Below are 16,311 nucleotides of genomic sequence, written 5' to 3'. Positions count from 1 at the left end.
TGAATGAGGTCAAAATTCGCTATAGCCTCCTCTAGTTGTATCCATTCACTGTTGAAAAACTCCTCGCTTCGCATTTTTCAAACTCTGTAATTATTAGATTCACCGATTCTTTGGCTTTGCTAACAGAAATACTAGGGTTTTACAGAGGAGTGGCTAATTTTTCGCTTTTTTAAAAAATAGCGTAACATAACAAAATTCCAAAATTAACTGATCCCTTTACTAAGTTTTCATAAATATCGTCATTTGAAGCCATCAGTTCTTCAAGAAATGAGAGAATTGGGGGAGAGTGGTCCTGCACGCCTTTCAACGAAATTACGCGAACAGTCCATCTCGTTGTACAAACCAATGTCGACGCCTTGTTCACCACACCAGAAGATAAAGCTGAGACGATGTCAGTGAACCAATTTTGCCTTTAAGGTGAAGATTTTATGAGCACTTTCACGTCGTTTACGTATATAAGTGCATCTCTCAATAAAGGAATCACGTGTTTCCTCTTTACAGTATCTTCCATTGCCAAATTTAAACTGTGATTACTACATTGTTAGTAAAACGCGAGAGTTTGATCTTTTTTTAATTGCATTTTAACACTTTTCCGATTCCTGACATGTTTTTAGCCCCCTCAAAACACTGACCACGGAGGTTAAAAATAGACAAATTAAATCGAGTTAAGGCGTCTTTAATGATGTTGTTTAATGTGTTTCCGGTTGTAGAGGACGTTTCGTATAAACCGCGAAACAAATCCGTTGGCTAGAAATCTTTCACAATTCGCACACAAATTGCGATTTGCTCATGCCCACTATCGTCCAGAGAAAATAGGATTGAACCTTTAATAAATTAGGAGAAAGCTGAATTTAAGAAGGATAGTAGTATATGAATAGTGAAGTTAAATCTAAAAAGTGCCTATGATTCCGAGTGCCGATCTCCCCTTTTACGCCCCCCTTAATTTGGAAAAACATCGTTTTTTATGTATACGCTGTACTGTATCTCTATCGGTGTGGCGGTAAAAATTAATATGTATCAAAAATTGTGATTTTAATTGAATATTTTACCAAATATTACCATTTATTAATTATTAGTATTAAATCAGAGCGAAACTTTGTTATACACTTAAAACCTGGTGATTATATATATATTATCATACTTAACAGTGAATGTGTAATTCTAATAGATTTTCCCGCTACTACAACGCCGTTTTCGAGATCGTCGTCATTGTTAAAATTAATTTCATGAACGTTTGTACAAGACAATCCGTTACATTGACCACACATAGCCGAACAAAACAACCCGCTCTTTCGATAACCACAAGATTGCTTGCACCCTGATTTGCAATTGCAAGATATTAAATTTAATTGTTCTTTCGGAGCTACAGTTAGTAGAGTAGGAACAGACTGAAGTTTGTCAGCAGTCTGCGTCCATCCCAAATCGGTTGGATCGTTTCCTTTCCATTGCTGCATTTGAATGTATGCTCTTAAAGAGTTATGGCGAGCTGCTGCACTAGTTGGAGGTCAACTTGCCAATTCTCTCTTGGACTTTAAGTTTAGCTTCGCCGTCGCTTTTTTACAGGTAATACCTAGTTTTATCGAAGTTGTTTTGGTTATTAGCGCCATATACCTTGAGGATGAAATTTCCCCCGGCTTTAGCGATTTGATCTTGGGTAGAAACTGAGTTAACAAATACATCTATATCCTTTTGCATCGGCGAATTGTTTTTCAGAATTCGTAGAGCTTTCATTTCCCCTCTTTTATAGAGAGCTGATGTTGTGTCGCACCCGGTTATCGGGAGAATGAATAGAAAATATATACGGAAATTTGAATACTTCTTCACAAGCTCGTTGATATTGTAAACTATGCTAGGCTTGGAACTTGTTGAAGGTTTCATGAAAAATTAATTATCAGATTTTACATGACAAGTAAGTCGGTGTCTTGACCGACTACCACAACACTCGCATTTTTGTGTTTATCTAGGGCTATATTAACGATATCATGGTCGGCGTCATCTTGAGCAACAAAAACATCTACTTTTTCTGACAGGAGGCAACTTTTAAAACCGAAACAAACGGCTTCTTAATTATAGAGTTGCTAAGAAACTCTGCTTGATAGACTGTGCATGTCCTAGAAGTTGTAATACGTATCTCTGGCGACGATCTGTTGTAAGTGCCAGGAAGGTGCTCGATGTCTTTCGCTGTAGGTTTATTTAGGTAAGCATCAAATACTACCGTGCAGTTAGTTCCGAAGTGATATTTTACATGATTTACGTCACATTCCAAAATCTTTTTAAAAAGACCGGATTTTGGCCATACTTAGCTAAGGAGTAAATGACCATCATCTAAAATTACAGCCACGTCTTTAGGTATAGTGTTCTCTGGAACAATTTCAGCGGCGAAAGCTTTTACAAGGGAAGATTTACGAAGAGATACGTCGTCAAACAAAGAAGGCGGACGTGGCGCTAACTCATATTTGAAATATGACTTCAGGGGTCCGATTCTACAATTATCCCTAAAAATAAGGATTCCTTAAGTAAAGACAAATCCTTATTTCAGTCTTAAGGATAGTATAAGGATAATTTCATTTTATAGCGAAAATTCGTATTCTGCTCTCTTTCTCTTTACGGTAAATCCTTTCCCTACGATTCCTAAGGAGAAAATTAGTCTCCTTACCTTCCGAGGTATTTCCGGTCTTTTAAGCCAATAGGGTTTCGCGAACTTATCTCTTAATTTTTCCAAAGTGGATTTCATCACTCGGCGTGAGGCTTAGGGTTATTTCACAATAACATTAGCACGTGGGTGTGCAGTTGTTCATTTATAATTTATTTCATTTTAATTATTTAACTATGGCGAAGACAGGCGCGAAAGTTAACAACAGGCAAAAGGAAATTCTTCTTAGCTTTATGGAGGAGCACCCCGAGTTAGTATGCTGTAAATTTAACTCTACTTTTACCAAATTAATGTCAGACAAACTTTGGGAAAACATAACAAACCGCCTAAATAGTGAAGGCATTGGTGCAGTCAAAGACGCCAATAAATGGAAAAAGGTAGGGTATTAATTACTATACTAAATTAGTAAACTAATTTACTGTAAATGAAAGTATGAAATCATGTAAACTTTTTTGTCGTAGTGTTGAACAAGTTGGAAAAACGAAGTAAAGGGAAAGGCTGCACAAGAAAAAAAGAAACCAACCGGAGGAGGAACTAGAGACGACATTGATCTTAGTCCATTAGAAATTATATTAGTGGCCGTGATTGGCGAAATACTAATTGAAGGCAATCCCGAGAATGAAGAGGCTGGCTGGGATACCTATTGTCATTGGTTCGGAGGTTTGTGTTTTATTTTTCAACCATTTCCAACTTGATAAAGAATCAAATATTTGATTTATTTTGTTACGTTACTAGATTGAGAAGGAAACCCCAAGGTCCGAAACTGTAGACACTACTAATACCAACGCTTCATCATGTAAACAAATAACACCCACAACTTCAAGTAGCCCATCAACTGTTTTAAAAAATGAAAAGGACGTAGGAGTCGGTGGAGAATTACACATATTGCCTGGGTATGACATTTTTTAATTTCAGTTTGTGGTTGAGCCGGATCAATTACGTGCGGATACCAATTATTGATAAAGATGTCCAACCAATAATTAGTAAGCAACCGTTCTATCGAAAATGTTTTAAATTTGATTTAAAGCGACGTTACACTGAATTAACGAACCCTTTTCATTGTAGAGGAAACTATGCCAAAAACACCGGAGCTAGTAGCCACTACATTGTTTCTTAATCGCAAGCGAAAGTATCGCTTTGGCAATATGAACGTATCTTCAAAAAAAAGTAACATTTAAAACAAAATAAAAAAATATATTTTTAAAAATTAAGAAGTTGCTGCCACAGAAAGAAGCAAAATAGATTCTCTGAAAGAAATTGCTTTGGCTGAAACAAATAAGACCGAGTCACTAAAGGTATTAGCCACGGTTGTAACGTCAATTTCTCAGGCACTATGTGATTATTTTCTTAGTAAGTGATTAATTACTAGAGAATAAAATTAGTATCTGCGAATTTAGTTACTTAAAAGGCTTTACAATACTTTGATTAAAAGTACTAGTCAAGTTTTTATTCCTATAACATTTATTGGAATTTTAAAATGGATTTTCTAATACGGAAATAAAACATGTCTTACATTTAATTTTAACGTCTTATTTCTTTAAGCGTCCTACCTAAATCTACGAATAATACCATCTCTAGTTAATTGCCCAGCTCGAAGGTAATTTTCATTAGGTTTTGGTTGGTAGTCCGGAACATCCACCACTTAATTTCTTCTATCCCTTCGTATTACTCTTCTTTGCAACTCTCTAAGGTCCAAATCTTCATCATCCGAATCACTCTGTGTGTCACTAAATTCGTCACCATCAGACGCATGATCTTCATCTCTTCTCATGTTGTGTAAAATGCAACAGGCATAAACTACACTGCAAAACTTTTCAACACCTAAAAGACGTTTAAAGAACGCCTGTAGAACGCCAAAAAGTGAAACCAAATTGGAGCATCTGACATCTGTTGAACGCTTGGGCAGATGCACTCTTAGCGTTTATCAGATGTAATAAAGTGCACTCTAGGTGTACGTTAGACGATCTTTATCCGTTTCCACAAGTGTTCTTTTCGGAAAACCTAGAGAACAATAGTGAAACCAAATTGGATCATATGTAATGCTTACAGAACATCGGACATCTGCGGAACGCCAACCGAAAAAAGCACCAGAACACTAAATGAACACAAAGGGCTCCTTGATCACTGTTAACAATTACTGTTAAATTTACAGTAATTTACCTGGAAAATGCATGCAAACTTAGCAAGTAAAACCGTTTGCTACAGTATATATAATATACATTTGGATGTATAAAGTGCAATTAACAGTATTTTAAAAATAGAACCTTCAATGTAATATCCTGTTGTGACAATTAATTACGCTGTTGTTATAGGCATAACCAAAATAAATTTAAATATCAGTTATTACATGGTATGCATGTACATAAGTGACCTAAACAAATTTTTTATGTGAATAGGAATTTTCGATTTAAATATATAAAAGTAAGTCATTGATTGAACTAATTTATTTCAAAGACGTGGTACACCTATATAGCATTAAAACAACTTAAGTTAACAAAATTTACTAAAAATAGATTCACAATTTTTAAAGTGGTTAAATTACAATGCTTCTCACATAGGTTAACATCAATTACATTTACTTTTTTTTTAAATTTCAACAAAATGTAACTTTTCTGGTTATTTAAAATTTACTAGTTCATGTAATATTACACAAATTCTACCAGTTCAATATTCTTCAATCTTGATTTTCATAAATACTGCAAAAATATGTTTTATAATCGAAACTCTTCAATGTCTTCTTTGAGTGTACAGCAGCTAAACAATAAAATAATTTTAATAAATGAACCTTAAGCACTATAGGGTTTAAGGCGGGTTTTTGTCTTCCAAAAGATATGATTAAATGCAATTGCAAAAAATAGAGAAAAGATTTAAATGACTACTAAAATTTCAAAATAAAAGAAATCCTAATTATTTTTTTAAATGGTGCCTTACACAATAGGTGATCACAGACTAATAAAGAACTATATTTAAAGGCAACTTCACTTAATTTGCCGGCTATAAACACTGAAGCTTATAGTTGCGGTGGTTAAATATGTTTTGGGTTCAATAATTGCGATTCTAGGTTAAAATTTGAATATATTAAGGTTATCACATAGAAGAAAGCTTCAATGAAAATTTTCCAATTCCTACCATAAACAATGGGTGAACACAGAATAACAATGCCTATTTTCAACTATATTTAAAGGCAACTTCCCTTGCATTTAATTCTGGAAACACTGAATCTGCGTTCAACACAAAACTTTAATTATTGCAAATTTTTCACCAAATATATGTTACCGCTTTGTTCTTTAACCTACACAGCTAGTCAGACTTGGAGAAGGTTTTTTTTATGAGGGTTCAATTACAATTGAAAAAAAAGCTTGACCTTTGTTGAGATTTTTTATACTCTGAACCCTATACAGGGTTCGTACGGAACCTGGATAACCAGGATAAGTCAGGGATTTGGAAAATGAAGGCAAAAGGTCAGGGAAAAGTCAGGGATTTGAATTACTTTGAGAAAATTCAGGGATAAGTCAGGGATTTTGTTTAGTCGACCTAACCATACCCCGCCAAATATTTTTTCCATCGTAAAAACTAATGAAAACTACTCTCTCCTCAGCCACGAGAAAAGAGACAGTCAGAACTAAGAAGACCTAGAATGTATACATACATCCTCCCAGAGAAGACTAAGCGTTGCCTAGTGCTTCTATTTCGCCTCTTTCGTTTGCGCCCCTCCTTACTGTCTTGCCCTCCGCTACCGAAACTCCTCGATTCCCGCGAAAACATCTCTAGTTTCATTTTCATACTACGCTTTACTTATGTTCAGTCCTTTTCACTCGCTAGACTTCTGAACATGTTTTGGCACAAAGTTCCCTGAATTTTGGCGCGTACAACAACGGGTAGCCTCACTCTCGGCTTACTGCTTTTTGCGGTGATTGGATTTGCCGTTCATTTTAAAATCAAAGGTAACTCAATTTGGAAAAAATAAATGATTATACATTTTTAATGTTATATATATATCTTTAAAATTATAAAAGCTAGATATTAACAAAATCTGAAGATGTGTTCAAAGAAGACTAGGTTTAAAGATGAATGGCTCAATGATGAATTACATCCAGAGTTCACTAGTTGGCTACTACCAGATAAAATGACGTTTTTAAAGCAAGTTGTAAAGTGTGTAGAAAGTCTTTTTACCTTAGTAATATGGGTATTCAAGCTGTTAAAAGTCATGCATAAAGATCTGCCCATATAAATTGCCTTAAAACTGTGACAGAAAAACAAACAGTAATGAGTGTTTTTTTAAAGAAACCTCACACATCAGACACATCACAAAGTAGTTCAAATTCCCAATTGCCTACTGCTGAGTGCCTAGAAACTCAAACAATCAGCAAAAATCCTGTAACGGAAGTAGTATCTCAACCCGGTATATCTGGATATTTAATAAAGGAGCAAGTTACAACTGCAGTAATTCTCTGGGCTTTAAGACTAGTTTTAAAACGACAATCATTCCACTCGATAAATGACGACATCTCTATTTTCAAAAGAATGTTTCCAGACAGCAATATAGCCCAAGGTTTTACTGTGAAAGAAAATAAAGTTCGTTATCTCATTACCTATGGCTTGGCGCCCCACTTCAAGGAGAAACTTTTCGCAACTTTGGATCGAATCGATTGTTTCGTAATTTGTTTCGATGAAGCTCTTAATAAAATATCTCAAAGAGGTCAAATGGATCTTCATATCAGATTTTGGGATGAAGTGGATAATCTTGTTTCTACCAGATACCTCAACTCAATTTTTCTTGGGCATGCTTCTGCCGAAAATATTCTTTCAAAGTTTAAAGGGGGAATTTCTTCTCTGCAACTTAGTAACCTACTACAAATCAGTATGGATGGACCAAATCTTAATTGGAAATTTTTAAGCCTCTTGAAAGACGAAAAGGAATTAGAACCGAACGATCGAAAAATATTAGACCTAGGATCATGTGGACTTCACGTCCTCAATGGAGCACTACAAACTGGTCACAAAGTTGCAGAATGGAGTGTAACTGCTTTTCTACGAGGAATATACTACTTATTTAAGGATTCCCCAGCTAGAAGAGCTGACTTTACAGAAATTACAGGTTCAGATGTATTTCCTAAAAAGTTTTGTTCTATTCGTTGGGTTGAGAATTCTAGTTGTGCCGAGAGAGCGTTACACCTGTACCCCAAAATTAAAACGTACATTTCGTCCGTTAAAAAATTGCCTGCAACAACGTCTGTAAGAAATGTCAAGAAACGTTTAGAAGATCTTTTTATGCCTGCGAAAATATCTTCCTTCAAAACAATTGCCTCCGATCTCGAACCTTTTCTGAGAAGATTTCAGTCGAATCAACCTCTTGTACCATACCTTTACACGGCCATTTTTGACACTGTCAAACTTCTAATGGCTATATGTGTGAAGGATACGATTTTGGATGCTGCAACTACAGTAACAAAGCTAGTGGAAATAGATTAATCAAACGCTGGGCCGAAAAATATAGACATAGGATTTGGGGCAACTGCCAAATTAGCATTAATTAAAAGTGCGAGTGAACGTCAAAAAGCTGAATTTAAACTAGAGTGTACAAAATTTTTAGTTGCAGTTGTGAGCAAAATCCTGGAAAGATCCCCTGAAAGGGATATCATTTTTGGATCCAGATATAATTTTCAGAAAGCCGAAAGTGGCCCAGGAGATAATGAAAAATCTCTTAAATGCTTTGTTGAACCAAATTGAAGAAGGTGAAGCAGAAAAAACATCTCAACAATTTGCAAGCTTTTGTAAATTTTCTGTAAAGGAATTCCCTTATAGTCCTTCCTTTTAAAGTCATTACCTTGAAACTTTGAAAGTCAATATTTTTAAAACCATGCGGTAAAATCAAAGGGTGGGTCTTAGCATCGAGCCCAATAAGGGAAGCCTAACAGAACACGAAATCGTGTTAAACGACGTATCACAGAATGTCACATGCAGCACGTATCATGGCTACGCTCCTGGTAGCGACATATCTAATAAATCTTGTTTAAATCCATGATATGGTCAGGGGGAAAGAGAAAGAACTCTTTTCCCATCTTAAAAAATTCCCTTTTACCAATCTTTAGTTCTTCAACCGTTTAGTCAATTTCTATAAACCCCGTTAACTCATGGTTGCGTAAGTAGACGATTTTATTGTCCAATGACCTAATAAGGTGAGATAGTAAAGAAGATAGCACTATCGCCTTGCCTCAAGAAAAACTGGGTCCAATCGCAACTTGTCGCACTGGGCAATACATCGGAAGTAATCCTTCTCAAACGATCAACTATTTATTACATTAAGATATTAGTATATTGAATTTTTACCTCTCCGAGGGTACTTTGTACCCTGGAGGGGTATTACAATCACCGTGTCTGTCTGTGGGTCTGTCTATCCTGCGAACGCGTTCGCATTTTCCGTGCAAAGGTTAATCATTGCGTACGCAGTTTCTCGAAGGGTTGGCAAAACCACCGTGTGACGGTGAGCGTTAACGGATTCATTTGCGGTTTCGCTTGGTTTCGAAAGTGTTTTTTCGTTAACGCTCACCGTCGTGACGGTTTAACTCAGTTTGATTGGGTATTTCGTTTTTGTAATGTTTATGCGTAGGTTGTGAATGTTGAGTTCGTGTTATGCAGGTTGTGAGTGTTGAGTCTGATGTGTTTGTGTTTTGATGGTTGTGCATGTTGAGTTTTTGGTGTTTGTGTTATGATGGTAGCGGATGTTGAGTCTGTTGTGTTTGTACGGGCGTTTTCTCTCCAACTTCTACTTAATGACTTTGGGACGGACCGAATGCTGAGTGTTATGCAACCTCTCAACGTCCAATGGCAGGGTTTCCACCAATAGTTCACGGTATTCGTCTTAGTATCAATAGGCGTTTTATTGGCGCCGGCCGGGAATCGAACCCGGGTCTGCCTCGTGCAAGAGATTTACTCTAACCACTCAGTCACCAACGCTTGTTAAGTTGCGGTGTTTTTCTAAAAAACAGCTTTGGCGAATGTCATTTACAAAGTTATAACGTTAGGTACTATAATTTATTCTACATCATTTTAAATATTTATAAATTATATTAATCTTATATTTAATGAAATATTTATAAATTATATTAATCTTATATTTAATGAAATATTTATAAATTATATTAATCTTATATTTAATGAAATATTTATAAATTATATTAATCTTATATTTAATGAAATATTTAAAAATTATATTAATCTTATATTTAATGAAATATTTATAAATTATATTAATCTTATATTTAATTAAATATTAATAAATTATATTAATCTTATATTTAATTAAATATTTATAAATTATATTAATCTTATATTTAATTAAATATTTATAAAATTGATTCGTTGCCGCTGTGTTATTGTTACCTCTCCGAGGGGACAAAGTCCCCTAGGAGGGGTTATACAACGACCGTGTCTGTCTGTGGGTCTGTGGGTGGGTCTGTGGGTTCGTCTGTGGGTGGGTCTGTGTGTGGGTCTGTGTGTGGGTCTGTGGGTGGGTGTGTCTGTCTGTCAGGACTGCGAACGCGTTCGCATTTTCGGTGCAAAGTGTAATCACTGCGTACGCAGTTTCTCAAAGGGTTGGCAAAACCACCGTGCGACGGTGAGCGTTAACGGATGCATTTGCGGTTTGGTTTGGATGGTGTTTTTTCGCTCACCGTCGTGACGGTTTGGTGTATTACGTTTTTGTAATGTTTATGCGTAGGTTGTGAGTGTTGAATTTGTTGTGTTTGTGTTCTGATGGATGTGCATGTTGAGTCTGTTGTGTTTATATGGGCGTTTTCTCTCCAACTTCTTCTTAATGACTTTGGGACGGACCGAGTGCTGAGTGTAATGCTACCTCTCAACGTTCAATGGCAGGGTTTCCACCAGTTGTACACGGTATTCGTCTTAGTATCAATTTGCGATCGCATCGGGCGGGATTTGAACCCGAGACCTCCTGATTGACAGGCGGACGTTCTACCACAGAACCACTGACACTTGTTACGCCTTATTGAAAATTAGACCTTCAGCTTTATCGGAAGCGTATTTAATAGAGTACGAAATTTTGGTTTAATTGAAATAGAATTGAAATTGAAATTATTGCATCGAAGAAATTCTAATTTAGCGATTTCTCATTTGATTAAAAACAAATGCGTCACCCAGGTTTCGAACCCGGGCCGTTCAGTTAGGCAGTCGAGCGCTCTACCACAGAACCAACGATAACTTCAAGCTACACTGCAAATAAGACACTCATTGTAAGCATTATAGTTAACAAAGTCCTGAATTATTTTACGAATGAAATTGTGAAGGCCTAATGTGGTTTTTTTACGAAAAAATTATAAAGACTTAATCTTGTTTAATATAATAAGTTGCTTTATTTCAATTTGGTACTTTTGTTTAGTGTTTTTTTAATGAATGGAGTTTAAGATTGTTTCTTCTATTATTTGACGTTTTATTTTTGCGGTTGTATATTTGTTTTATCTTTTATTCTTTTAAAATTATTTACTTCTTCCGCAAAATGGTTCATTTTTTGGAGGAACCTTTTTACTTATTTTTTGTGTATTAATGTTTTGAGAACCTTTACGTTTGGGAAAGGATAATTTTTGACGGAACCTTCAAAGTGTATACGTCGCATTTTCAAAAAATTTAATGGTCAAATCTTGTTTTAGCGCAGTCAGCAGATAAGATAAAGGGTAGAACCCGTTAGTTTTTTGTAATTTATTTAGTTTTTTTCAGTCGTATATTCTTATCTATTAGGTTTAGCGTATTGGTTTTCAAGCTTAATAATTCATTTATTAACAACATATCGAGTTGGTCTGGTTTTCAACTCGGTCGTAATTTATTTTAAACGTTTTCTCGGCTGATTAAGATGTTTAATGCAGTTCATCAATTGGGTTCGTTTGTGTTTATTTATAAAGAACCCTAACTATTCCCTCTACGGTCATCTATTGATATACGTTTAGTCAAGTGGCTTTCTGTGCTTTGTGAATGGTAAGTTTTTCGCTTCTTGTTAATAAGTTTTTTGTTGGTGTGGATATTTGGATATCTACGATTCCTAATGCAGTCATTGATATCCTGGGTGTGCGAGTCATTATATGATATGGGAAATTGGACGGTTTTGGTCTTTTTCATGCGGTATGTGTCACAACGTCAACAGGTTCCGACAGTCTACGAGTCGTCCACTACCAGATATCTACGGTATCTTGATCGGGCGATAGTTGAAATAAAATGAGCGTTAACTATGCGGCAAGTATTTCGTAAGCGACAAAAATACAAATACCCTCTGTAGATATTTCTTTCATTAAAATTGGCTTCGTATTATTTTTAACTGCTAAACTTGTACCGTAAATAGGGTTAAAGTCAATTGTGCATTGTTTTAGTACGTCTAACTCACTGTTGTAACTACTTAATTTATAATATTCTGAATAAATTAATCTCGGTTGTTTCGTCTCAATTATTTTAATTCAAATTAAAATTTTATACCGGGCGGGATTGAACCGGGATTACGTTATTAGTAAATAACTCTGAATTGGGGAGATATATCTTTAAGGGTCTACTCGAGAAATTATTACCACTAGGGACAATGCTTCCGAGGAGAGGTATATTTTGGCTTGCCAACTTGTTTCCTTTTACGTTGTGTTATAAATCTGTAATATATTATTCAATGACGTTGTTAAACTCTTTAATTGTCAGTAGGTTTATTTTTTCGGATACGCTTGTTTGTTGTGTTTTTTAACTGATCGAGATTACGTTCTTTTTTGTCTAATCTTTGGTATTGTTGGTTTTTTTCTGTCTTATATTTGTATCTACTATTTTTTAAGATTATTTCCTTTTTCCCGGAAAATCGTACAGTCTTAGAGGAACCTTTCAGAGCGTAAGTAATCCCCATTATAATAACGTTAAAAATCGTATTTGTGAATGGTAAGGTGTTGCGCTTCTTGATATTATATTTTCTATTGTTTGATTTATAATTATTTGAACTAATTTATTGCTTGACTGCGTTATAATATTTTTCTATGAATTATTTTGTTTCTGAAGTCTGATTGATTGGGTTATTATTGTGTATTTTTCTATTCGTTATTTTTATTTTTTGATACTCTAATATTTTAAACTGGATAAAGTATAACGTTACTGCTGCGTATTTCGAATGTGCGTTATGTGGAGGGTATTTTTTAATTTTAAATATCTTTGGTTTTATTTGTATTTTATTTCGTTTTTTCAGTCGTTTATTTTTATCGAGTTGTATACATCGTGCGCTTACACTTATGTTGGTCTGGTTTTTAACTGAGTCGTCATTACTTCGTAATTTATTTTAAACGTTTTCTCGACGGATTAAGATGTTTAGTTTGAAATAAAATGAGCGTTAAAGATGCGGCAAGTATTTCGTAAGCGAGAAAAATACAAATACCCTCTGTAGATATTTATTTCATTAAAATTGGCTTCGTATTATATTTAACTGATAAACTTGTACCGTAAATAGGGTTAAATTCAATTGTGCATTGTTTTAGTACGTCTAACTCGCTGTTGTAACTACTTAATTTATAATATTCTGAATAAATTATACTCGGTTGTTTCGTCTTAATTATTTTAATTACAAATAAAATTTTATACCGGGCGGGATTGAACCGGGATTACGTTTTTAGTAAATAACTCGGAATTGCGGAGATATATCTTTAATAGTCATCTCCGAAATAAATACCGTTAGGGACAATTCTTCCGAGGAAAGGTATATTTTGGCTCGCCAACTTGTTTATAAATTGAGTTGCCATCGATCAACATTTCTTTGAAAGAAACTCCTAATTGACGTAAATAATTACGCAACTTCTGAAAATTTTTAAAACAATTTAATGAATTTAAGTGTTTACACATAAGCTATTATATAAATTTGTTATTTTTAACAGTTAAATAATGAAACAATTACATATGCACAATTTTGCAAAAAAATATTTAGTCAATTTCAATTATTTGTGAATCTTTACAAAATATATTAATTACGATTTTTAAATTAAACAAAAGTAAATTGACAATTATAAAAGTTAACTACATGTAATAGTACGGGTAAAAGAGGGTAGCTCACCGGCAAAATTCGTCCCAACTTGCAATGTGGACTTAAAATTCTATTTTGGTGTCTACTTTGAGGATCCGATGAGTCCGCAGCGATGCGGGGTGGACAACACAGTTTGGGGGGGGGGCAGGAGGGGGCAGTCGCCCCCTAAATTTGCTTTCACTGAATTGAGCCTGGTTTGGTGTTGTTCTTGATGGTACATCTCACCCTGAGTCCAACTGCCCCCTCCTGCCCCCCGCCCCCCCAAAAAACTGTGTTGTCCACCCCGCATCGCTGCGGACTCATCGGATCCTCAAAGTAGACACCAAAATAGAATTTTTAGGCCACAATGCCAGTTGGGACGAATTTTGCCGCTGGAGAGCTCTTTTTGGGCTTCTTTTACCCGTACCTAAACACTTTAAAAAAATTAATTCCTCAATTGATAATCTACGGTTATTTAAGTTGTTTTTATCAATGCCATTTTCTTTTTAATTATAAGGGCTATTAAATGTCAATCAGATTAAGAGTTAAGGGAACAAGTTTATAAGTAGTTAAATTCACTATTAAACTTCGATAAGATTTTTTATATAACAAAATTTACTATTTTAAAATCAAAGTCAATAGCTTTAGCACTATCGACATAATTAACTAAAATTTAATTCACAATCGTTTATACTTAAGTGTTTGTTAAAGTTGATGCCCCTTAAATGCCATTCTGAGTCGGACTGATAATTGACGGGATATTGGACGAATTGCGATTTGCTAGGAATTTAAATTATTTAATATAATTATTAATGTTTTAAAATGAAATTTTGCAATAACACACTTATAACAATTTGTTTTAAATTGGACGAAGAATTATCCAATGTGTGGTCACTGAGACAACACATATTTATGGCAATTGTGTACAACATTATGTTCTTGTAATTCATTAAACTGTTTTTATGTTACAAGGTAAGCTATTTTGTGTTTTATATGGGCAATAGAAGCTTCAAAACCATTTGTTAACATGTACATATTGTGGACGTGGTTGACTAATAACGGGCAATAATATTTATAATATCAAATGTTTAGTGGGATATATTGAGGAAATTTTTGTTCAATAACAGTCTCAAACGCGATAATTAAAAGCAGATTTTTGTATTACGAGGACAATATCGTTAATCTGTAGTTAATTTACCGCCTAAACCAAATTTATGTACCAAAAAACTAGAATCACTCACTTTATACTAAAGCAATTTTATTCATTTCGTTTGTTAGATAGAAACTAGAAAAATAAAGTAAAAAATATAAATAATTGTTCTTTCATATAAAGACCATACTGCCCATTAAATTATAGTTCCCAGAAAAAGCAAAATAAACGGCTCAGGCGCGTACCGTTCAAATTGGAGGTCCTAAGTAAGACCACAAAATCAGCACAAAGCATCATATTTCAATCTTTGTTGATGACAATAGCAACAGAATGCCGTAGATTTCGGATGTGCCATTTTATAAACATTAGCGTTACTGAATTTGGAATCCAAGTGTTGATTTATATTTTAATTTGGGGAAATATATAATATATATAAATATATAATACGTATAATATAATATACGTTTGATGTTAATAAACACATTTTGGCGTCAGTTACTGAAATAACACAATAATTCCAAACAAACAGCAAGAAGCGAAAAAGAGTATCCGTAAATTAGGATAGTAAAAACCGGTGACAGAAATTTCAGGCTCATTGGGCTTTCTTCTTCAATCGAATTTCCCCTCTCAAATATAAATTTCCTGGCTGCAAATTTTACGAAAGTGTTGCGTGGTCGAATTTGATTAGTCTCTTGGTACAATAGGTAACTAAAATTTAAATAAATATTAAAGTGATTAACTGATTTTCTGTTCAGATATCTAAGATATCACAACGAAATATAATCGATGGTAAGTTAATGATAAAATAGGGTGTTAAGGGTTCTGATTGTTAAGATATTAAAGTTACCCCGAATAAAATAAATTTGATATATCACGTACATAAACGTAAATTAATAAATGTACCGTCTGCCTTGGGTAATGCTATCTCGTGACGATCACAATCGCTACTATAGCATGTCTATTGTAACGCATCTCGGTGGAAAATGCTGGTATAAGATTTCGCCTCAAAGGTATTTAGGGTGGTTTAGAAAGTTCAACTCTCCTTCCGAAATGGATCGAAGAATGTTAATATAGGAGTGCACCTGGATACGACTATGTTTCACCTCCTTTAACCCACAAGCACCCATTTACCCGGCCAAGCTGGCTTTAGCTACTACAGCCCGTGCCTGACCACATCCCTGCTTAAAGCCAGAAAGAAATCCAATACTTTGGTACCCGTCGTAAGTCGTAGGATTCAGGACGTAAGCCGAACAACTCCGTTTTACAGAATATCTGATCCAGCGAGCTGTGATCACTGTCAAGAAAGAAAATCTGGGACTAATAGAACTGAAATTCTCTGAATAGGTTTTAATGCTCAAATTATATCACTTTAACGTTCCACTGGTTTTTGAACAAAATTTAAATTACCTTTAATACGTAGGCAGTGACATAAAATGATAAAGGTTATTCCAAGAACAAAATATATAAACTTACAAATTGTTTATT

General features: G+C 34.7%; 1 pseudogene; it reads left to right on the top strand.

Annotated features, from left to right (window-relative positions):
• The first annotated feature begins 6,919 nt into the window (after window positions 1-6,919).
• The window catches only part of LOC149957439 (uncharacterized), a 20,377-nt pseudogene continuing 10,985 nt past the window's right edge, over window positions 6,920-16,311 (top strand).

This window comes from Leiobunum rupestre, chromosome 2 (genome assembly GCF_980474605.1).
Source record: "Leiobunum rupestre chromosome 2, qqLeiRupe1.1.hap1, whole genome shotgun sequence".
Classification (NCBI taxonomy): Eukaryota; Metazoa; Arthropoda; class Arachnida; order Opiliones; family Sclerosomatidae; genus Leiobunum; species Leiobunum rupestre.
This window is presented reverse-complemented; position numbering and strand designations above follow the sequence as displayed.